This window comes from Canis lupus, chromosome 8 (assembly GCF_011100685.1).
Source record: "Canis lupus familiaris isolate Mischka breed German Shepherd chromosome 8, alternate assembly UU_Cfam_GSD_1.0, whole genome shotgun sequence".
NCBI lineage: Eukaryota > Metazoa > Chordata > Mammalia > Carnivora > Canidae > Canis > Canis lupus.
This window is the reverse complement of record NC_049229.1, coordinates 32,369,107-32,394,426: the sequence shown is the minus strand read 5'-3', so window position 1 is coordinate 32,394,426 and position 25,320 is coordinate 32,369,107. Positions and strand designations below refer to the sequence as shown.

General features: G+C 41.5%; 1 long non-coding RNA gene and 1 other non-coding gene across 2 annotated transcripts; both read right to left on the bottom strand.

Moving 5' to 3' along the window:
• Positions 1-11,231: 11,231 nt before the first annotated feature.
• Positions 11,232-11,339, bottom strand: LOC119873173. Its single transcript, XR_005363954.1, has one exon. It is a non-coding gene; the product is annotated as a U6 spliceosomal RNA (small nuclear RNA).
• Positions 11,340-14,596: 3,257 nt separating this feature from the next.
• Positions 14,597-24,464, bottom strand: LOC111097220. The gene is made up of 5 exons (XR_005362876.1): positions 24,394-24,464; positions 21,778-21,953; positions 20,644-20,782; positions 19,234-19,302; positions 14,597-14,817 (listed from the first exon to the last, which is right to left on the bottom strand). It is a non-coding gene; the product is annotated as an uncharacterized LOC111097220 (long non-coding RNA).
• Positions 24,465-25,320: the final 856 nt, after the last annotated feature.

Sequence of the window (25,320 nt, the reverse complement as noted above, 5' to 3'; positions counted from 1 at the left end):
ACTGGAGGGTATTATGCTGAGTGAAGTAAGTCAGTCGGAGAAGGACAAACATTATATGTTCTCATTCATTTGGGGAATATAAATAATAGTGAAAGGGAAAATAAGGGAAGGGAGAAGAAATGTGTGGGAAATATCAGAAAGGGAGACAGAACGTAAAGACTGCTAACTCTGGGAAACGAACTAGGGGTGGTAGAAGGGGAGGAGGGCGGGGGGTGGGAGTGAATGGGTGACGGGCACTGGGTGTTATTCTGTATGTTAGTAAATTGAACACCAATAAAAAAAAAATAAAAAAAAAATAAAAATGATGTTTACAATGAGTTTTGAAGAACATGGGGGGATGTTCATGTTATAGAGTTAGATGAGAAAAGCAGAACGTCAAACTATAATATAACTGTCCACGTAAAATATTGAAAGCAGCTATCCCCTCAACATCTACTATGAGCTAAGAACATACACACTATCTCTAACCCTTTCTACAACCCTGAAATTTAGGTCTTCTTAGGCCCAGTTTGCAAATGAGGCAACCAAGGCTCAGAGATATCTAGTACATTTCCCAGAATCACTCAGCTAATAAAAGGCAGAGCATGGATTTGAGTCTAGGTGCCTCCAACTGTTTGAACAGCAGCCACACAATTTAGGAGCCACTCTCTTTCTTTCCCCTTTGTTCTGCTCTCTCCTCCACTGTGGATGGATAAGATACTCATGAGTTTAGCTACAAGAATAAGCCTTGCTTCAGAGGTATAGATAAACACAAATATTTAGCGAAGTGCAATTGAATAAGAACACTGGGAAATTGGGAGATTGGGGAGGGGGCAGACAGATAGGAAAAGAGGAGAAAGAGGAGTAACTGGAGTGACTGTACTAAGAATTGGGAACTGACTGTTCACCAGACCAACCAGAATTCTTTGATTTCCTTTTTAGCTGAACTTGTTCTTGAAGTGCTTCATTCAGCCCTTGCTTCCATGGATGGTCCACACCAATTCACCAAGAGCCTCTTTCAGGCCCCAGATGCTTCTCTAGATGTTGGGTCCTAGTCTAATTCATATGCTGATCAGAAATCTCTCCCACCATTGCTGGCCAGATCAGGAGGAGTCGGTGCACATGTCATCAAAGGGATAAAGGTAGCGGGTGGTAAATCTGAAAGATGGGGTGGGGAGCACGTACATTGATGATCACACATTTTTTCCCTTAGAACAATACTCACAGCCCCAAGCTGGGTGTATACTTGCAACTAATAAATGGAAATTATTGAATTAAGGAGAAAAAAAAGAAAGCCAATCCCCTGGACATCTGTTTCTGTTGTTTTTCACATCCGTGCTGTCCCTGCTAACCCATATCTACAGTGAAGCCTTGTTATGCACATTGGCTGAAGAAACAATCCGTTGCTGTAGAATTGATCTAAATATAGATAAGCTTTGCTTTAGTATTTATCCAGTGACCAGGAGGACCCTCAATCAGGCCTCAGTGCTGTATTTTCATGACCATTTCCATATTGGAGTTGAAAGCCTGGCTGTCACGGTGCGAGGGTTATAGAATGATTAGCATCTCTAGGTCCCCTGGCTCCCTTGTTTGTTTGAGAAATGCAAGAATAAAACAACCATGCAAGAATAATGAGCATCACATCTGATTTCAGAAAGCCCATTAAAATAACAAATCAGAAATGTCTTCAATAAAAAAAATCACTGGAGATAAGAATCATTCAAAGACTGGTTCTTTTGGAAGGAACAATGTATACTGTTGCGAGTTTTTTTTAATGCCGAGATTTTAAAAGCCAATTTTCTCTTTCATTTAATATCTTCAGGTTTATTTACTATGTCTGATATTTCATATCTAAAAATGCATTAAAAATGGGAAGAGAAGAAATCCTTGTGTGGCAAAATCATCCTCCTGGACATTTTTATATGATCTATCTGTGCAGATTTCCCAGGTGACCCTGAGCAGGCAACATGCCACCCTGATCACCTGAGTCACGTGTCTGAGAGTACTTACTCTCCAAAGCCTTTAATCATCAACCCAGGCACCATGGGAAACAGTACCACAGCTCCAGGGCTTCCTCTCACAAGTCCAAAGGAAAATTCTTTGGAGCTTAGGAAAGTAAGATTATTTCTGGCTTCCAAACTTTGGAGATGTTTCCTATTCTTGTGTTTGAGAGGAACCCAGAGAAAGTATGGCCAGGATGAAGACCAGGGGCTAGGGCCTTGTTGAACAAGGCGGTGACCAGAAGAGCTGGAAGCAGAGCCAGAGACTAAAGGCTAATCAGGCTTGAGGAACTTGCCAAGGGAGAAAAGGGGAGCCCAGCTTTGCCTTCACTTCCAAGCAGGGCATGTTTAGGGCCAGGAGCATGAGACAAGACTAACCTGTCAAAGTCCCGGGGTAATTGCAGTGATGGCGCAGAAGAGATGGGAAAAGCTGAGACTAAATCGCAAGGGCTCAGGGCTGGGTTCTCCAAAGCTCTTTCATATGTCAGCTACAAGGAGTGTGAATGAATCCTACTGATTTAAAAGCTTGTCTTCTGGGAGGAGACCTTTAAAGCCAAACAGCCAAGTGCTGGGTACTCCGCACAGATGATGTTCCAGAGAAGACTGAAATTGGCCACTCTCATCTGGAAGTTGTCATATTTATCCTTATGCCTTTAGTCTCCCTGATATAGCTCTGAAATTGAAATGTGTGGGCAAAAGAGCCTTGGAAACAGAGCACAGCCGTGAGCAGTGCGTTTAGGGCCTGAGATGAGCAAGTATTCTGCAAGTGTTCTGACTTATGTGAATCATCACTATCAGTGACACTTTTGACATTTCCACTTCAGAGAGGTGTGCTACCATAAATGACTGCCACTCCTGATGGCTGTGAGGTAAATGGAGTTACCAGCTGTGGAATCTGAGAGCCAGGGACATTCTGCAAAAGGTAGAGGCCAGAGGACACTCCTAGTTTTTCTGTCCCAGTTTGTGGAATCTTTATGTTAAAATAAGCAATGAGGGCTGTCCCCACAACCCACAGGGTTAAGACACATACAGAGAAAGGAAGAAAGGCTGGGAGGCAGGGAGGCAAGGCTTGAAGCCACCACAAGAGTGGTTCTCACGCTGACCAGGAGTAACCTGCCATCACTGTTACAGTCTCCTTCTATGCACTCTCGCCCCTGAGGAGAGTTTATCTTTGCCAGACAAGTTCCTCTAGCATTTTTGATGTTGGATTGGAATGGCAGGAAAAGCCTAGAAAAGTAAGAGGATTATAAGGACTAGCAAGAGGTGTAGTGACAACACACAATAAGGTTCTGAGAAAGTGGCAAAGAAGAGAGATCGTGAAAGTTTCAGAGGTGGAGATAAAGAAGGTGTTCCTGATTTTGTTGTGTCAGTGAGGTCTGAGGCAGCTGAAAAGTTCCTGAGAGTCTGGAGTCAGGTCTTTAGAGTGGGCCCTAATCCAATATTACTGGTATTCAAAACAAGAGGCAATTAGAACATGGGCACCACACAGAGGGAAGACAATATGAAGACAATATGAAGACACAGGGAAAGATGGCTGTCTGCCAGTCAGAGTGAGGCCTCAAAAGGACCAACCTTGCTGACAACTCAATCCCAGATTTCTCATTTTTAGAACTGTGAGAAAATAAATGTTTATTGTTTAAGCCACCCAGTCTGTGGGATTTGATTATGGCGGCCCTAGAAAACTAATACGATTATGGAACTCTTGTCTCCATAACATTCTCTTCTTAGAGTTTCCCAGATTACACTTTGGCTAAATGCTGAACTAGATGTTCTTTAACTTTTTTTCCACTCTACAATGCCATGATTTTATGAAAAACCATGTCAGTCAACATAAAACATAATATGATTGATTAGTTAAGAAAATATATATCCTGGAAAATCAGAAAAGTTTGAGCTTGTTGTCACCTGGGTTATTAGTTAGGCTCTATGAAAAAGATGTCAGAAAAGAAAGCATGAAGGAAGAGACAGAGGGCTACAGAGGACTCTGGTAGGAGCCAGTGATTCTCCCAGAGATGTCTGATTCACTTGCCTTTGAAGGGGCCAGAATGCTCATGTGTATTTTAGTGGGTTTTTTTTTGTTTGTTTGTTTTTTCCTTTTTGTATTTTGATTTTTAATCCTAGCGTGAGCTCTAAGAATGTATCTTCCTGGGATGATGATTGTCAAGTGTTATAGTTTCAGGAGTTCTGCTACCGATACCTTCATCCAGAGAATAACACAAGGAGAGCAATGAGCAGGCCATCATTTGAGATACTGCAAAAGCAGCAGAGTGGGTTTTGTTCAAGAGAGAAATAGAACTCTCACACCTTCTCCCTGTAGACAGCCATGGATGATACCATCTTCATGCTTCCTATCACAGAAATCTACCACAGAAACAGGAGACCCAGCAATGTTGTAATTTCTAGAGTCCAAAATCAACTCTTCATAGGATGACCAATACAAACGGATGGTAGTGACGTGTATTTCCTGTGGGACACTACAGCTTGGTATTGGCAGATCTAGACCACTGGCATTACACTAGAAAAAAAAAAATCAGGGTGGAGGTTGACATGTAATGTTTTATTCACTGACTCCTGGGGCTTCTTTCCCTTTTTAGGGGTTGGTTAGAGGCCACTCCACCAGAAAAGATAAGCCAAGTCCCAGATGGCTGTCATGGAGCAGTTTTCACTTACTGACATACTTCTTATCAAAAGTAATTTTTTTAAAGCATGTACTATATAGCTTTTCAGTTGTAAAATAACTAGACACAATTACTCTCTTCATTTGCTCTGTGGAAGGATCTCGTTTTGAGTATGCTGAGGGGGTTGTCAAGCCTAACAGCACATCAGATACTGTACCACCCTCATATGCTGCGTGGCAAACACATGCCCTTAGAAAAGGACAGCAATTTTATAACAACATTAAAACAGCAACTGAGGAGCAAAGCCCTGTGGCCGAGACTCACCCAACCAGATTGCATTGCTATTTTTATCCTCCTAGCTGAGAGTATTGTCGGAATACCGAATTATTTTTGTGATTAAACGTGGCCAAAAACCTTGCAAGTGTTAATCTCTGGAAATCTGTTACAAATTGGATGGCAAGCACCAGCAAACTGCTATTTTTAAGTCTAAAAATAATTCTCAGTGCTCTTGTGTGTAAGTAATGCAGCGGGAAGAAAAAAAATTATTTAACTGGCTGGAGTGGTTTGGTTTTTAGCAGTCAGTTCCTCTGTTCCTCAATAGAACAGCAGGTATGGTTCTCTGAAAGCCACCAGAAGGAGGGAAAGTCAGGGACTGAGTATCTGGGCATAGGCCCTGGCAATTCTTTGCATTACAAATTATGCATGACTGGGACACCTCGAACCCACTTTCTGGAGAATTTATGTGATTGTGATTGTGATGGGAGTAGTGTGAGATGTGCGCAAAAACATGGTGGAGGGTTCACTGACCCGGTGGCACTGTTGGAACTAGGGGTGAATACCTTGGCCATATGAAGTCAGCACTGGCCCCATTTCTTCTTGTTGAGTCCCTTTGGAAATCAGGGTCTTTCTGTTCTGTTCTCCACAGAAGGGGGGTGGAGTTTCTGTTAGGGTCCATGTGGTACTATACCAGCTGAGGCATAGTTATCTCGGGATGTAGGTTGGATAGCACACTCCTTCAACCATCCAAATGCAGGCACTTTTCAAACATGTCCCATAACACCAGGGATCAGTCCCAGATTGACTCCCCAGGGCCCTCCAAGGAGCCCAGCCACAAGTTGGCAGTTTCCTTTCTGATTGAGTTAAGACCCTAGACCCTGTCATTGATGTTCTTCCTCTTTTAGCCACACCTACTGTGCCTGGTCCATATTCCTGGGTCTCTGTTCTGTTTCTCCAACATTCTCTGGTTCTAGAACTGCATTAGCCTCCTGAATTACACCTGAAAGCCTGACTAAACATTGTCAGTTTTCTCTCCCTGGAGTTGAGCCCTGTCTTTTCCATCTCCCACCAGGGATCCTACCTCATTCTGGATAGATTCTCTTGGGACCTGACAAGGAGAACCTCCATTGTGCCGAGGCTTCTACTGCCAGGCCTGATCTATCAGATCACCCCTCCAGGAAAGCAGTATTTTTTTCCAGGATAGCATGGCAGTAAAAACATGGGCTTTATAGCTCTCCTGTTTTTTCCTGTATTAAATGTATTTTACAGCTTCCAACTAGTTGACAAGGGCAAGCTTTTCTTCAGAGTTCCAGCTAATAAATGCATGAAGAATAGTGGAATTAGATAATTACCATTTTGGAACACCCAGTGAAACAATGGGCCTATTCTAGACAATGATAAATGACTGCTCAAAGAATTAGGTAAAATCTTGATGGGGAATTTTATAATGGATGGATCAAGTTGACAATACCTGATTTGACTGATCAATCTTAACAGCATTAATGGAAAGACAGGCAGACATTAGGAGCTTTCCCATGAGATTCATTATAGGTAGACCTACCTATGAAGTATCCTTTGAAAAAACTGAATTTGAATCTAACCAAGCCTTTAGATGTAAACTTAAAATTACAGGGAATAGAAGAATATGTTAAATGACATCACATGGACACATCAGCCAAATCTAGATTGTGAGATTTTAACCAAAGAGTGAATGACCCAGCTTCTGAAAACAAAGAGGGTTAACTGCTATAGAGTTAAAAAGACTTAAGACCATATCAACCAAATGGAACATATGGGTGAAAACGCTTCAAAAATGGCCAAGTCATTCAACATTTTATATTATTACTATGATTATTGCCCTATATCTCAGTTCTAGGTCTTCAAGTCTGGGAAATCTATCATTAAAATACACTTCAAAAATTATATACTTTATTTCCTGGGGCTTATGTCTAGAATATTTGAAAAATCTTAAACATATGAGAAAAACACAATTTCCTAATGGGCAAGGAGAAGCTATGATAAACAGGAGATGTACACTTAGCCCGCATTATTAAATAATGGCAAAACTGAAAGTCTCACCAGTTCGTAAGATCTAAACCTACATACTTGTAAAAAAATCTTCTGATCACAGAAAGATTTGGCATGACCACACATACACACCCATATGTACTCACTTTAAACAGTATGACAATGTTATATGCTTATATATGTACACACATATGTTGACAAAATTTACTAACATATGGTTGTATATACACGTACCTTTTATTGATTTATTTTTTACACTTACAGTATTGTAGGTATATTTATTGAAAAAAATGTCTGCACATAGGAAGGCCAAGCTGGCATTGGAATGGTAGGCAGCAGTAGGTCAGGCCCCTGGGAGACAATGTTCTGAAGTCTGGTGGCTTTGGTTTATTAGTGGCAGCCACCAAGCAGGCTGTGGCTGGTGACAGTGGCTTGGAGGTGCAGTATATCTGCCTCATCTGCCCAGAGGTGCACCAGTTAATGTGGCATATCCCATTATTGTTTTATGTATACACAAACCTTTTAGCCATGAGTAGATAATAAGCCTTTTTATTTTTCTTTCTCCCGAGTAAAATCTTACATACTAAAACACTGGCTATGGGATACTTACAGGAAATAAATTCATCTGGATATGTAAAGAGTCTCAAATAAATCAAGATGTTATGTCTTCAATCGCCAATTTTAGTTTTTGTCTTTCTGGATGGTAACCCTCTAAAAATGTGCTTCGCTCTTTCCTGTATTGTATAAAAGAGAATTCAAAACACTTCCTTGGTACCTTGAGGCTGTCCTTATAAACATGATTAAGCTAGAATGTAATATACGTCCTTGGAGTTCATTCAAGGAATTTGAGGTACTGGCTGTTTTCCAGTGTGTAAAATGATCTCAGTCCACTGTGCTCTTTGAATTCTTATTTCTACATTTTATAGTGTTTATTTCCACTCCTGTGTTTCAGCTGACATCAGTAGTTGCTACCTGGCCATCCCTTCCAATTGCTGCCTCCAGTCTGTTTTATAATTAGATAATCAAGCTCATTGATTTGTGAGCAAAGTGAGAGTGAAGAGGCTCCGCTTAGCACCAAGAGATCCATTTGTAGGTAAAGTGCATGACCTTGAGAGCCTGGACTTTGTGAACATTACTTTGCTGAGGCCTCTTTTGTTGCCTATCAAGTCCTTAGCTGTGTTTCACAGAAGCAAAAGAGTCTGGCAAAAAAAAAAAAAGATTGCTCAGAAACACAAGATAAAAATGTATCCTCAGAGTGTACCTGAGTTGGAGGGTTCCTTTAACTCCTTTTTGGGAAAACACAACATATTCCCAGGGAAAAGTGCATATTGTTTTTTCTTAAGTTCACAATGAGCCTATTATCCTGAGACCCCAAACTCAGATTTTAAAATACCCTTTTAAACTGAAGATGGGTTTAATATCTTTCTTAGATCTTATTTGATCTTTGAATGAATTATTTGAATACATTTGCTATACTTACCAGACCGCTGACCAATGGAAGTTTACAATGACTATATTTAGGGCTCCTCCACATATAAATACCTGGCCGTGATATGACTATTTGATGCTCTTGAATGATTTTCTGATTAAAGATAATTTTCTTGGTCCAACTGGAGTGATGTTCAGGTATAGTTAGGTATGCCTGTGAAATTGATTTTTATAAAGTACCTAATTGAGTGTATTATTCTAACCCTCTTATCCTACATGAATCTCACTCTCCCTCCTTCCTCCATTGTATGAATCAACACAGGTCCCCATGTGATACCACATGGTGTCCCTAATCCCAACCATTTTCAATTAGATCTTGGGTGCTCTCAGTCCATCCAGACTAGATTAATAGTTTAAGTGCTTGAAAACAACCAGAACTCTTCAGGTATCTTCCATCATACCCATTAGTGATTTCTGCTACATCAGACTTTAGTGCACATCTCAATTACAATGGTTTTACCTTGCTCCTTGCAATCTGAATTGGAATGTCTGTGATTTTAGTGTGTGCTTAGAACAATGGATGCATGGCTTAAGAGCACCAGCTAGGTAATCCCTAGGCTTTCCTGAGCTCAGCAGCACAAATGTACACAGAATCATGAGTGCATTACTCCAGGAGCAAAGTATTTCCATCTAAAATGAGATGCCTATTTGCACAAACTTCCAGCACTCTCTTCTCCACAAGACTAAAGAATCACAGGAGGGAGCTGAGCTTATTTGATGGACTGAAATTCCTTTTAATTATGGTAGATAACCTAGCTGCTGTTATACTTGAGTCAAACAAATGTATAATAGCCACCATTTCTCACAAAATGACAAATATCTGTATAGTAATAAACTGTTACTGACCTGGAAAGTATAAATTCTCAAAACATATCTTCTTCATCATTGGCTCGCCTCGGGGATATTTCACTTTTACTCATATTTTAATAAAGTTATCAGTGAGGGTGGGTTATGGAAATATGAAAATTTTAGAAGTTTCCTATTTTCAGAATCAGGAGCATTCCCATTATTTCAATTTTCAGAAAAATCTGGAGGCTCCCATTTACCTCCCTGCATAGATCATACAAAGTTAACTAAACTTACTTTTTAAGATCTAGAAAACTCAGAGCTGTAAGAGTGATTTGAGGAATTTGAGTTACCTCATTCAGAGAGTACATTGATTAATGAGATCAGGGCAAAAGTTTGACCTTGGTAAAACCAGTAACCATAGTTCTGACCCATTCATCTTGAAAACATATATTCTATTGATGGTGGACCAGTCTTAGGATTACCTTTGAATATTAAGAACTGAACAGTCTACCTTAGTTTGGGCTAATTTCAGATGGAGAACAAAAGACAATAAGATGTAGTGATTAAGCACATAGGCCTTGGAGTCTGATACCCTAAGTTCAAATCCAGCACTACCACTTAATAGTTGGGTAACCTTTGGTGTGTTACTTAATTTTTATGAGCTTCATTTGCTTCATCTAGAAAATGGAAATGGTAATAGTGTATATGAGTTTAATGCAGAAAGACATTCTAGGTATTTTAAGCAGAAATAGGTCTAATACAGGAAAATAGTGTTCACAATATCATAGAATGGACTGGTGCAGCAGAAGTCTGGGGAGACACCAATGGACCATAGACTTCCAGAGCATACCACCCTTGCTGAAGTCCAGAGGCCATGAAGATGTGTGCTGCAGCCACTGCTGCTTCTCTTTCCCGTAAACCTGGTGACCAGACACTGAAATGTGGCATTTTCTGTGGCAGACATATCCATCTGACTTTTTTTGCTAGCACCAACGAAAGCAGGCAAATAGTCACCCCTCCTACCAATTCTTGAGCCATCGCTCCTCATCACTTGTTGAACCTTAGCTTCAAGGGAATCCAAGAAATGTAGTCTTTAGGTTTCCTAAACCAGTGATATAGGATGGTACATAGAAAGAGATGTCAGTGATATTAAATGTCAATAGGCCATCCCAAGCACACCTACCTCCTTGGCTTGTTATAAGGATTATATGAGATAATATGTATAAAGCACTCAGTACAGTGCTTGGAACACAGAAAGTACTCAGTATTTATATGGCTGTTTATATTTGTACTGATACATCATTGAAATTGAGGCAACCCCTGGATATAAAATGCCACTTATAACATAATTTTTCTCTACTGGCAGTATCTCTCCCTTCTTAGACAACGTTTCTAACATCAACTCCTAGATGTTCAAGGCCCTATCTCAAAGCCATCTCATTTGTTCCTGACCCTGGCCTTACTCAAGCTTTCCCCAATTCCCAGTCCCCCAACTCCCTTTACTTCATGACATACCCTCTCCTGGCAAAATTTATTCTCTTGTCCTCTACCAAAGGGTCCAAATTATTACCAATGAATCAAACAAACACTGTACCTTTTGAAAATTCAAAAAAGTATGCTTGTAGTGCTGAGGGAATTTTGCATCCATAAATCAAGAATATGCTGCTATTAAAAAGGAATAATGATAGAACAAGAAATAGTCTTAGAAATTTAAAGTATAATTACTAAACTAAAATTACTTCTTAGAAGGTTTGGAAAGATATCACTTGGAAGACAATCATTACACAGAGAAATGCAAAAGATGAGAATAAACAATAAACATTACAGATTAATGTAGGAACTCCAACATTCCACTCAGAAGACTTTAAGAAAGATAAAGTAGAAAATTAGAGGGATAGTTATATTTTAAAACAATACAAGAAAACTTCCCAGAGTTTAAGATTTTAGAGAATTTTAAATCACCAGAAACACTGCCATCTTGGATTGACCAAGAAAGAGAATGGAATGAAAGTTGTCAGACTCCCTTACTATAACCTTCAGTACCCTGTGAATTTATTTTTTATAATGTTAGTATTTATTTGCGTGTCATCCTTGCGCAGGGGCCATGCTAATCTTCTCTGTATCGTTCCAATTTTAGTATATGTGCTGCCGAAGCGAGCACTAATGTTAGTATTTATTTGATAACCAGCCAAATACTTGTTTTCTATTTTTTACTTTTAAATTTAGATAAGACTGTTTAGATGAACCCAATGGTTTGAGTTTTCTTTGTGGGACCCTGAAAGACACCTACCTTTCTCAAGGATTACACTGACAGAAGGAATGATCCCCAAAGACTGATAAAGTCACTATGCCACTTCTGCAGTCTGCACACCAATCACTGGTACCTGCTCCACAGCTCACTGGTTTCTCAAGTTGGAGGAAGGGCGGGCCACCTTTTCATGAACTCTCATCCACCACCATCCAAGTAAAACCAGCTCTTGCCTTCAACCTTGGGTGGCCTGATTTGTAAATGATTTCCAGTCTTTCTAGATCTTCCAAAGGTAGCCTTATCCTTTTAGCTTTGATGTCTCCCTTCAAACAAGCAAAGACTAGACTGAGTGCTATCTGAGAAAAAGCATCCTGAATCTTAGTTGACTGTGAACTTGTGTCCCATCACAGGATTAAGGCACTTTAATCCCTCTACTGAATTGTAAATTTCCTGCCAGCTGGGCTGCTTGATTAACCCACACTTACCCCCAACCCTCAACTTCAAGAAAAATAAAATATAGCCCCAGAGATATTGAATGAGAATCCAAAATGCATAGCAAATTTCAGAACAAGTAAGAATAAAGCCAGCCATGCTGACTCCCAGGACCATATTCATCTTAATGTGTGTCCCTTTTCCTTCTTTTTTTTTTTTTTAAGATTTTTATTTATTTATTTATTCACGATAGTCACAGAGAGAGAGAGAGGCAGAGACACAGGCAGAGGGAGAAGTGGGCTCCATGCAGGGATCCCGATGTGGGATTCGATCCCGGGTCTCCAGGATCACGCCCTGGGCCAAAGGCAGGCACCAAACCGCTGCGCCACCCAGGGATCCCCCCTGTGTGTCCCTTTTCAAAGCCAGTAAGGAGTTGTGGCTCTCCAGGAAGCCTGGGTGCTAGATGTTTAGCTACCTGAACTTCGTACTTCCTGACTGCATCATGCAGTTAAGGCTTCACATTTAATCAAGCTTCACCTTCAAATAATTTATTTGAAATCATAACATTAATAGGTTATGTTGGGAGTGATCAAGATCCAGAATTGCAGTCCTGATGGCCCTGAGGGATGCCATGCCTGACACCACTTGGTTGGCATGGCGCACTGGCTAAGGACTTAGATTCTGGAAAGACAGCCCCGTGTTTAAATTCTTGCCTGCCATTTTCAAGCCATGGGATTTGGGAGCAGTCACACTGCTTCTCTGAGCTTCATTTTCCCTATCTGTATAGGTAGGGAGGGGACTATTAATAGCATCTATTTCATGAATTTGTTATGAGGATTAAATGGAATGATATTTACATATTCATGTAAAGTGGCTGGCCTCTATTCATTGAATGTTAGCTTTTAATATCAACAATGTTATCTTTGTTGTTATTACAAATGGCATATTGATTAATCAGATTTACTAAATTGCCCAGGAAAGAGAAGCAAATGCACAAGCTACTATTAGAAATAGGGAGAGTTAAATCCCAGAATTGATCCTTTCAATGAGGAAAACACCTCAACACAGATGGTTTGGAAAGAGCACTTTGTCATTTGGATCACACCCAACTTTCTTTCCCATAATCATAGCAACTTTGCATGGGTCATAACAAGGACATCCCAAATGAAAAGTGAGAAGGACTAGCTCTAGTAAAAGCCAGGGGAGATAGCTCATTGCAAGGCAAGGCCCTCTGAGGGGTTAACCATCCTGGGGGCAGAGCAAGGCAGTGCGGTAGGCTTCCCAAGCAGCTATTTTTATCTTGTGTTTTGAGCATCTGACTCTAGCTGGTAAAAGGGTTCATTTTCTCACTTGGAAAGTTTTCAAAACACCAAAAGGATTTGGTCAAGAGGGAAATATATGCGCTCCAGCCAAACCTTTTTCAGTGGTCTAAATAAAATAAATAAACCAGCAAAAAAATTAATCACAAATCAGCTTCAGGCTGTCTATGGATCCATTCAGGGCAAGTTGTCATTTGTTTATCAGTAGCAGACAGCAGCTTCCTGCAACCAACAGCAGCTGTCACCCTGTAAAAGGACATCTTTCCATTTTCATGAAGAGTAGTGAAAATTTTAAGGCAACACAAATGACAAAATATTTGACTGCATTTATCTGCCTTTTGGCTATTTTTACCCCTGTGCCATGTAAATGCCTTCCAGACTTCCCTGACAACATTTTACTTTTTATTCAAGTCTTGCTTAGCAGCCAAGGCACACGTCTTGCCATTTACATTTTACAGATGGAGAAGCTGAGACCCTAAAGTGTTAAGTAATATGAACATAGTAGGACCAGGCAGAACTAGAAGCCACATCACAGTTGGCTTAAAACTGCCCCAAGTCCCAAGGAAGGGACAATGGCCATCATGTCCCTTCCTTGGGAAATGGGAAAGAATACCAATTCCACAAATGCCAGCTTGAAGCAGATCAAAGTAGTAAGTGTGATGACCTAGAAAAACGTAGATTGATACTTTCTTGCCCATTGAAGAACTTGATATATACACTCACAGCATCTGTTTGCAATGTATAGATTTTGTTTTTTCAGCTGAGAAGTATGAGAGTCCATATTTATTGGTGCAGTTTACACCTCGTAATTCCTTTTTACATATTCATAATCTGGATAATGTTTTCTATGTATTTCCGCTGGGCTGTGGAGTTCTTTTCTCATCCAGACTTACCATAATTATTTTGTTAAAGTACCTGAACCCATTTATTTCTACATTGATCCCATACCAAGTGCCTTACAGGGCCTCAGGACAGGGGACCTGGGACCACAGAGATGAACAGGTCTCAGATCTGCTATCAAGGGATTCAGAGTCCACCAAAATTGACATGGAAGCAAGTAGGCAGATGTGTAAAGAAATATGCTAGGAACTGTGGAAGTAATTATCTCTGATGGACAAGGAAGGGCTTCCTTCTTTCCTGGGCACCCTTTGTTGTCTCTTTTTGACCTCTCACCTCTGCCCCGCCCACTCTGCCCAGTTGCCCTCTGGTGTTGATACTTCCTCTCATATCTCCCTTGCTGCACTTCAGATCGGACCTCCAACACCCCTGACAGATATTATTCCACAGAGCAGAGGGCACTTCTGTGCGTATAGTACGGATTTTCCCATGTCCTGCTCATGAGCAGTTCTCCCATAGGGTAAATCAATGCTAATTCTTTAAAGCAAAGCAACGTTAAAGTAATTTTTTTCCCTGAGCGCATTTCAAAGATTATGATCTATGAAGAATACTAAAATGAGACAGCATCCCTGGGCCTAGCTTGTGACTAATTTTTATTCATCTGATTTATAGAGGTGATAGGCAGGCAGTGTCCTCCTCATCTCTGGATTGAGGATATGCTGACAGCTCCATCCATCAAGCAGGCTTTCAGAGCACAATACTTCACAGAAGTTGTTAAACAGAGGTCCAGCTGGTTAACACTTCTAGGAGACGAGAAAAAAGAAAGTTAACCTTAGTGGGAAACATTTCCCACTGTGAGAAAGTATTTCACTTACCCAGCAGGGGAATGGACATAGCAGTAAAGTCTTTAGTCAGAGTTATTAGAATTTAAAGATGAATTTCAACCATATGTCTATATTTCTGCTTTCTTTGTGATCTTGGAATCAATCCCTGCTTGAAACATATTGATAAATAATCAGCCAGTGATGGCAATCTCACTGAAACTTGCATTCATCTTCATTAGTAAATTTAAAGACCACTGATGTCTATAAAATAGGGCAGAGCAAATAGGGAAGATACAACTCCAAGTCTACAATGGCACTGGCCCACAAGGAGTGAGACTCTGCAGCTGGACGCCTTTAACAACTAAAGGGACAGGGGAAGGAGAGTGGCTGTGTGCACGATCACATTAATAGTTCGGTTGGTGACCATCGTATGCTAGCTTGAATAACTTTAAGCCCATGCAAAACATCGAAAGTGCGTATTTTAGCTGCTAGGTTTAATATATTTTCTTTTTTTTCTTTTCAATACTTCTCAACAGTTTTAGGTCCTTCTGAGTTTTAGATCATTGAAGGTCCTCAAGGACAGAGAAATTCCACAAGGGCAGGAGAGAGACGACTTACGGAATAACTGCTTATGAAGTCTGGTTCAGGGAGACAGCCCACCTGAACAGCCTTCTACATTCAGTCTCCAGTGGTCTTAGAGATCCTTGCTGTGCTTGGAGCGGGAAAATAACTTCCAAAATGGGGCCAGAGCAAGAGTCACACAAAAGGCCCCCAGTCGACAGGTGCCACTTCTGTCCTTGGCAATTTGAGCTTTGTGAGTACTCTCTATCAATGGCCTCTGTTCACCACTCTAACTTTTGTTGTGATTCCCCTCAATTGTCTCAGTTCTCTGTGGCAGGGTAGGGTGGAGGCGGGGACAGAGAGAGATTTTTAACAATCTCCTCCTGACTTCTAAAGAGAAAGGCTCCTAAAGAAGAGCTCTTCGTTACTGAGGGAAGATAGAGTTGTTGGATTGACTCAGGCGGGGGGAGGCACCTTGGCACCGAGGTTACCTGTTTATCGTACATAGTAAGAGGAAGAAAGAGACAGAAAAGACTGGTGAAGGATGGGGAGGACAGATGGGAGAAGGAGAGAGCTAAGGTGGAGATTTTAATGTGATTTCTGAGCACTGTGTGATGTCATCTCCATCTTCCTATGAGACAACCTGTAAAGTCAGCCTTACCAAACAATGCCTTTTGCAACTCTATTGAGTGTTGGAGGGAAGGGAAGAAGGGAATGGGAGGAAGGGTTCCGTTTTTGAGGAAGTGTCTTGAGTGACCAAGGATTGACTAAAGGGCTGAGCCTGAACTGGACAACATAGTAGAGTTAGCAAAGGTGAGGGCTAACACTCCACTTGAGTCTGTTATTGCCATAGCCAAGATGAGTTATGGAGACACCACAAAGAACCTAGAGAAATGATACCTTCAACCACCTCTGGTACTCTGCTGGGGATCTGAGAACAAAATGCCCTCTTAGGCTGGATGTAAAAATTCATGGGTTTCAGTGGAAGTATTTGTCTAGATAAGCTGTTTTACGGCCACCAGATATTTGAGATAATGGTGCCACATGGCTCTGAATATGACTCAGCCCAGATAGTCACTTAGTGATTCTTTAAATGTGGATCCTGGACCATAAATACTAGAATCACTGGTGAACTTGAGAGAAATCCCAATTCTCGGGCTGCACCCAGATCTACTAAACCAGAGCTTGGAAGATAGGACCCAGTGATTTGCTTAAATGAGTCCTCCAGGTGATCCTGATACATTTGACATTTGAGACTAACTGGTTAATGCAATGATTCTCAGTGTCAGTGGCACCTGAACCCCTAGTAGAGTTTATCAATTAAAGAATCACAGAGTCTCTGGCATAGATACCATAGACTCTGTAGGCTTGGATTAAGCTTGGCACCCTATTTTAACAGGCTATGCAGATGATTTGGGGGTCTATCCAAATTTGAGAACCACTAGAACAACAGGTTAGGAAGAAACTGAGTCCCATAACCTGAAATTGTGAGCCAATATGGCTGGCAAGTTAAACAACAACCTATTGAAACAACTGAGGCCTTCCAGGATAGGTGAAGAGCTTTATTTATTTATTTTTTAAAGATTTTATTATTTAAGAGAGAGAGAATGAGCACACGAGAGAGAATGAGCACACAAGGCAGAGGGAGGGGGAGAAACAGATGAGACTCCAGGATTATGACCTGAGCCAAAGGCTGACGCCCAACCAACTGAGCCACTCAGGTGCCCCTGAAGAGCTTAATTAATGCTCCTTATTAATACAGGGTGTTCTGCAGCTGACAGAAAGGAAGTTTTGGAGATCATACGCAAGGAAGAATTCTTCATCTACAAGCCCAAAACTCTACCCAAAGGAACTTGAGTAGCCATGGAATGAAAAGGGCACCAGGGAGTGACCCAGTGACTCATTCATGTTTTGCAAGGTGGTAGCTGTGGTCCAAGTGTCCAACCAAGGTAGGAAAGGGCACTGAGCTTCTCCAAGCAGGATCTAGCATTCTGCTGCTCCATGAACACTCTTCAGAATCACCTCGGAACTTTTACAAATGCAGATTCCAGTTTCTGGGCCCCACTGTGGTTTATGGAATTAATTTGTGAAATTGGGGACTGAGAAGCCAAATTCTTTATGCGTACTTTAGGTGTCTTTCATGCACATTCGAGTTTGAGAACCACTGATCACAAAGTCTAGAAAAATGAGTATAGAAATAGGGTGGTTGGCATCATTTACATTTTAGTAAAAGGTACAGAGAATCAGAGAAGTTCCAGGACCAAAAGCTATGTGGCTTGGATGGAGAAGCAAAGTGGATCATTGTGTCACAGTCCCACCTCAGGAAAGTCAAAAAGTCATTGGTTGTGGGTGAGGTCACTTATGAATTGTTGGTTTCTATGTGTAGACCAAGCACTTAGGGTTTGAGATATGGACTATATAGTATTCTGAGTATATTAAACTTAATATTTCTCTGTGGTAAGAGTGCTCGTCTGGTATTTAAAATAGTCCCAAGAGTGCTGGGAATGTAAGGAAATGCCTAGCGAGCAATGTGCCATAAAATTTCCTGGGAAAAAAGCTCTGATGTAGCTATAAATATAAGATTTCCCATAATATTTAACTTCCTCATTTCTTGTTCTTTTTGTTAATCTCATTTTTCTTGTGGTGCCCAGATGAGAAGTAAAGCCTTAAGTAAATAAAAGGAAATGAGCGGGTGCATGTTTTGGGGACTGCAAAGAAGGGGTGCAATAAGGGAAGCTGGAAATCCCACCTTCTGTTCTGCATGGGGCAGGGGCCAGTGGGGGTCAGGAGGGAGCACTGGGGAAAGGAAAGTGAGCCTAGTCCCAGGGCTTTTGGGGGTGCCAGATGGGTGAAACTGTCTAAACATCCCATTGCTACCCCCCTGAGTCCTTCCCAACAATTGTGCTGGAAGATCCCAAATTCAAATTTCTAACATGAGTTACACTATTCTAGCATTGGATGTTGGAATACACATGCCTGTCAGCATCCGAGGTTTTAGAAGTAACTAGACACCTTACATATTTTTCCCCCTAAATATTTGCATATCTGCTTCTACAGTGTAGACTTGTGATGTCTTTTTAAAAATCTGCTTCCCCAAGTGCAGCTTCATTAAAAGTCAGCTAGCTTTCTGACTAGCATTCCAGACCCTTGATTATTACACTAAAATCCATTAAACACATAAAATCTCTTATTGGAAACTCCAATTAAACCTCAAGCCTCATAAAAGAGAATGGAGTGATTATAGGAAAGTGATCTAATACTGTGCAAAGTGTTGGGAATAATAATGCAGGGGATTTATGTGGGGCCTTTTGCCCAAGCAACTAGAAGAATTTCCTAACCTCCGTCTGGTGGAGCCAGTTTTGATTCCTAGTTTGTTCATTATTTGGCCTGGCACGCGTTCAGGTTTCCCCCCTTGTAAAATGGGGACAAGAGTAACTGTCTAACCGAACACTCAAACACTCAGAGATAATGGGTGCAAATGTTTTCTACAATGTCCGGGAATAGTTGTTGCCATAGTAGAAACCAAGGAATGGCTATTCCTTTATCTTAATCTTCTAGATTTTTTTGTGGTGTATTCAGGGGAACCACTCAGCCTAATAGTGTACTGGTCATCATCAATGCCCAGTAGAGGAATGGTTCTCACACTTCACTGTGCCTAAGAACCACCTGGAGATCCTATTAAAATGCAGATTGGTGGGACCTGCCTCCAGAGAGTTTAATTCAGTGATTTTGGATTGGGCTGGAGAAATTAATTCATCCAGCAATTATGTGTGCTGGGCCCTGTTAAAGACATGAGGGAAATACAAGTGAACAGGCAGACAAAAATCCACTCACAGTCTCTCTGCATTTGTGGCAGGACTCCAGGTGATGCGGACACTGGTAGACACACTCCCCCAAAGGCACCTTGAGGACAGGAGCGACAGCATAAGTCAACTAGGGACAAGCCTAGTCATTGTCAAACTGATGGCTATACTAGTGGAAACTCCAACACATTTTCAAAATCCTTTTTTTCTTCTCCCCTGGGACCTGCTCCTTGATCCCAGTATTCAGGAATATTTTTATTTAGGAATGCTGCGTTCATTTTGGACCTTCTTAGCAAGTCTGTCTGTTCCAAGTTCATTGCTTTTTCTCTCTAGTGTCACACATCATTTACACTGATTTCTCAAGGGATCTCCTTAGTATCAAAGTCTTTAAGGAGAATTGGGAAACCCATCACTGGTTCCAGGGATTTTGGCCACAGGAATCATCAGGAATATGCTGGATTTGACCTCTAAGAATTGAAAGACAATTAATTTGTCCAGTTCTAACCTAGCCTAAGAGATTACCTTACATGGAAATTAGTCTTGGACTGACTGGACTTACTCTAAGTCATTTCATTTTCTTTCTTTTTAAAATTTTTTTTATTTTTTTATTTTTAAAGGAGTAGGCTGGTAAACAGAACTCCTGGGTTCTTTTTTTTTTTAAGATTTTATTTATTTATTCATGAGAGACACAGAGAGAAAGAGAGGCAGAGACACAGGCAGAGGGAGAAGCAGGCTCCATGCAGGGAGCTCGACATGGAACTCGATCCCGGGTCTCCAGGATCACACCTCAGGCTGCAGGCAGCGCTAAGCCACTGCGCCACCAGGATCGCCCTTCTTTCTTTTTTTAAAGATTTTTATTTATTTATTCATGAGAGACACACAGAGAGAAGCCAGAGACATAGGCAGAGGAAGAGGTAGGCTCCCTGTGGGGAACCTGATACAGCACTTGATCCCAGGACCCCGCATCATGCCCTGAGCCAAAGGCAGACGCTCAATCACTGAGCCACCCAAGCATCCCTAAGTCATTTCATTTTCATTTCCTTTTCTATGTTATAACATTTTGAAATGGGGAAAATTAGCTTGTGTTAATGACCTATACTTTCTACGGGATGAAGGCAGTTGATTAGTTTCTTCAAGTTCTTTGATGCATCAATACTGAAGATGCATTGGAATCTCAGCTGACCCAGACCAACAGAGCAAATGAAGAACAGGTGCAAAATGGCATTGCACTTAAAAAAATACTCTTTTTATTTGCAATATCCACCTTTAAAAACCCATGTTAATAAAAGAGCTGAATTATAAAAAATTCATTTCACTCCAGGAAACCTCGAGTGCCCAAAGCTGACAGCAAATCATTCAGTGAATAAACTAAAGGTAGGAAAAAAGCAACAAGGGCAAATAAGACTTTAAGTTAGTGAAGAAAATGAAGAACTAAAAATACCTAAAAGATTTCAGGTTCATCAAAAAATGTATCTGGGGAGATTTCTTAAGTAATATTTCATTTAGTCCATATTTTATTTGTTATTTATGTTCTGCTTCCTTCCTCAAAGGATTTGAGGCTGCTCATTTCTTCTCGGTACCTAGTGTGAGATAACATTTTAAAGGAAAAGATCATCTCTTTATCTTCATCTCCTCCTTCCTCTCAAGTTCTCCAACCACTTAGAAATTTCAAACAGGATAAGGAGAGCACATTACTTATCCTATAATAAGTTTTCCAGCATCCAGTATAATCTCTGCCATTTTAACAGCTATTTTTATCAATCTTAGAGATCTTGCCAGCTCCACAAATCTATGAGTCTATATGTATGTATTATGCTTGCAATTGATGGCACAAGGTAAACATCTTGCTTTATTTGCATTTTTTAGAAGTAACTGAAACTTTTTTAATAAGTCTGCAACTTGGGGAAACAATTTTCCTTTTCCAAATCCTTTGGGTTCTTGTCCTCATGTATACATATTTTACATGCAACTATTTTGCTCAATGTTATATTGTGAACATTTTCCATACTATTATACATTTTACCTTTGAAAGGTTACAAGTTCCCCCCCCCCACACTTGGAGAAAGAGAGTGCGCATGCATGAGCAGGGGAGGGAGCAGAGGGAAGGAGAGGGAAAGAGAATCGTAAGCAGGCTCTACATCCAGTGTGGAGCTGGATGCGGGACTTGGTCTCACCATCCTGAGATTGTGACCAAAGCCAAATTCGACTGACTAAACCACCCAGGCACCCCTACAAATCACCACTTTTAATGGTTACATAATGGCCCATAGAGTTGACATGCCATTATAACATAGGAAAAAGAAGGGAGGTATTTGAGCAGATGGCCACAATATAGTTCACAAAATGAGTTGCATCGCTATTATTTGTAAGTGCCGGAGCACTTTATATTCCAGGCAGAGAAGTCTGTTACCAACAAACTTATTACTCTGAGGGCTTATCTATCAAACATGCACAAGACTCGAGCTATCTTGGTCTCAATTTTGTTTTGAAACCCCTCTTTATTCATTTCCTGTACTGATATCCTTCAAGGGACAAGTTCTACAAAAAGCAGAACAGCTGAAATGAAATTACTCACCCTTGCCTTCTTGCCAGTGCCCTCTGACACCCAACACACAGACACATGCACCCTGCTTCAGTAGACTCACAGTGGAGAGGGAGTACAGGTTATGAGGAAATAGAGTGTAGTGGCTCTGACCAAGTACTCTATAACCAGACTTTGCCTCTGTGTTCTTGTGCTTTAACTGTTCTCATCTGCAAAAATGAGAATATAACATTAGCACTCACTCTACAAGGTTGTTACAGGGATTATATAAAGAACAAGACATGACAATCATTAAACACCATATAAAGGTTTATTATTATAATTTCTTTTTCACTCACTTTTTTGTTGTTGTTTTAGAGAGGGGGAGAAAGAGAGAGAGGTGGGGGGAGGGACAGAGGGAGAGGGAGAATCTTAAGCAGACTCCATGCCCAGGGCAGAGCCTGACATAGGGCTTGATCCCGCCACCCTGAGATCACAGCCTGAGCTGAAATCAACAGCCAGACACTTCAGTGACTGAGCCACCCAGGCGCCCCATCTTTTTCACTCACTTTTGAAGGAAGGCACAGCACAAGTCAAGGTGCCTGGGCACTAACCGTCAATAATGAATGCACTGTCCAGTGCAATCCTGGTTCCCTTTTCTTTTCTTTCTTTTTTTTTTTTTTAATTTTATTTATTTATTCATGAGAGAGAGAGAGAGAGAGAGAGAGAGAGATTGGCAGAGACACAGGCAGAGGGAGAAGCAGGCTCCATACAGAAGCCTGACATGGGACTCAATCCAGGGACTCCAAGATCACACCCTGGGCCGAAGGCAGGCGCTAAACCACTGAGCCACCCAGGGATCCCCAGGGTTCCCTTTTCCTATATTCACTTGTTTTTTTTTTTTTTAATTCTTTTTTTTATTCACTTGTTTTAAAGCAATTGTAGCCCAGAGACAATACTCAGACCTGGTGTGTGTACTTTCAGCCCAGAACTAAAGAACCAGCCCTGGAAGTTTAAGCTGTGGTTTCAACTTCATGCACAGAACCTGTCTCAATGATGCTGGCATTTTGTCAGTACAAGATTGTCTCATCCCTGTGACTCTTGAGCACCTATCATGTTCCCGGACTCTATGAGGTGCTTCATAGAGCCATACCTAGTCTCCCAAACAACCTGTTATTGTTGCTGTTATCCCCATTTTACAGGTATTGGAACTCGCAGCCAGAAAGGTAAAGCAATTTGCCTAAAGCCAAACAGACTCAGAATTTGGCATTTACATGCAGGTCCGTGTAACTCCTGAGTCTATTCTTTTTCCACCTCGCCCACTCCTGCACAGTGTGATATTTGTGCAAAGATGACTTGAGTCTTGGGGGCTTGCACTGCTGATGAAGGAAAATGTCTAATGCCCACAGCTGCTTTGCTGAACTATTCAATGCTTCCTACGCAGCCCGGGCTCGATGCCAGTCCTCCAAACCCCTCAGCCACCCCCCGCCTTTCAGACTCAGCATCTATGTTCCGGACCCTGCCTGCAATGGATCCTCCCCTCTGACACAGAGACCATCAGATAAAGCTCATTGGCCCTGGTCCTGTCTTCCCCCTCCTGCTCTGTGCTCATGTCTGGTGACCTCCTGTCTCACCTTATCTCTGTGGCTCACTCTACCATCTTCTTCTTGCAGAAAAGCAGGTTTTGGGGGAGAGGAGTATGTTGGAGACCCCCTCTCATTTTCCCTTAATCCTCAGCTGACACAAAGCACAAGAGTCCCTGATTACACTCCTGGATGTGAGGGTGCACACACCAGTCTTGAGATGGAAGTTGGGAGAAGGTAAAATGAAAGATTTGCAGGTGACTCCTACTGAGCTGCTTTTGTGGGATTTCAGGCAGAAGAGGCTTTCACTCAAGGCCCATACTGAGACACAGGTCAGTGTGAACTGCTGCTATGGGCTCAATTATTTCCCCTCAAAATCCACATACTGGAATTCCAATTTCCAGCAGCCCAGAATGTGGCCTTCTTGGGGAACAGGGTCATGGTGGATATAATTAGTCAAGACAAGTCATAGAGGAGTAGGGTGAGTTCCTGATCCAATGACTATTGTCCTTCTACAAAAGGAAAATTTGGACACAAGCATGATGCCCCCAGAGAGGAGACCATGTGAAGGCAACGGCAGAGGTTACCCTATGAGGGTCATCTTTTATAATCAAGGGCCACCAGAGATTGCCAGCAAGCCATCAGGAGCTAGAAGAGAGGAATCAAAGAGAGTTTTCATCATGACCTTCAGGAAGAACTGACCCTGCTGGCTCCTTGCTGTGGACTTCTTGCCACCAGGACTGTGAGGAAATAAATTCAGCGTGTATGGAGCCCATCCTCTCCACTCCCCGCTCTACCCTATTTGTGGAACTTTGTTCCCCAAAGCCCAGGAAACTGCTAAATTGGAGGGATGCCCCCCAAAATCATCTGAAAACTATTGAGCCTGGTTACGGGTAAGGTGGCATGCAAACAGAGGCAAGGTTGTGGGAACCTTCCTGCTGGGCTAAGGGTCCCAGTGTATAAATGCCCCAATCCCACCCTGAGGTTTTTGAGAGACTGTTCCAGACCAGGAACAGCTCACCCTCACAAAATACCAGATGCATGGGCCTTCTCTGGTGCTTGCCTGGAAAGAGGGAAAAAGTGTTACCTTGATCACAGAGACACATTATGACTTTCATGGGCCTGAGGCAATTTGATCCTTATGGACTCCTTCCTGTATTGAAAAAAAAAAAAAAAAAAAAAAAAAAAAAACCTTAAAAATATTTGACAACCTCATTGGTATAAAGACAAGTATAATCTATGCTGGATCCATCATGATACATGCATTCCTATTACATTTATTTTTTTCTTCAGATTTTAAAAGAAATTAAAATTAAAACATTTCAGTGGGCCCCTAAAAGTGTCATGGGCCCCAGCCACTGTGTCTGGTGATAAGACAGCCCTGACCTATGGATAAAATGAGTGAACTATCAGAGAGTCCAAAAAAACCCCTACCCCTGCTGTGTGCTACTGCCGCAAGAAACAGCCTTGGAAAGACCTATGAACAAGTGTGTTGTATATAAGCACTCTCTCCATCCTTGGAAAGCTATGCAATCTTCACATTAGTTGCATTTCTTGAGTCCAAAAGTCCATAGTTTGCCTTACACTTTTCCTTTACCTCAGGATGAACCACAAAATAAATACTCCCAGACGTAGACAGAGAGCCGTGCCACATATTAGCTGCCACCACCTGCAAGTGTGCGACCATAAATCCACACCCCTCCCACTGAGGCAGCCATTGGATGCCGTCAGAACCATACATAAAACATGCCCCTCTGCACTGTATTATCGGCCTTCCTGATTTACTGTATATACAGTCTCCAAGTTAAATACCAACAGAAGCACCCGAAAATATATTCTCTTGCAGCCCCTGTCTGAAAACCGCATTGCCAAAATAATGTCTACTCATTCATCATTTCCTTCCCGGTACTTGAGTGTCATTCTCAGAAATATACCCCTACAGCAGTGTGCCTAGAAACTCATGAGCATAGAGAAGGAGAAGCAGAACCTCCAGATTTAAGGCCCAAGCATTTAA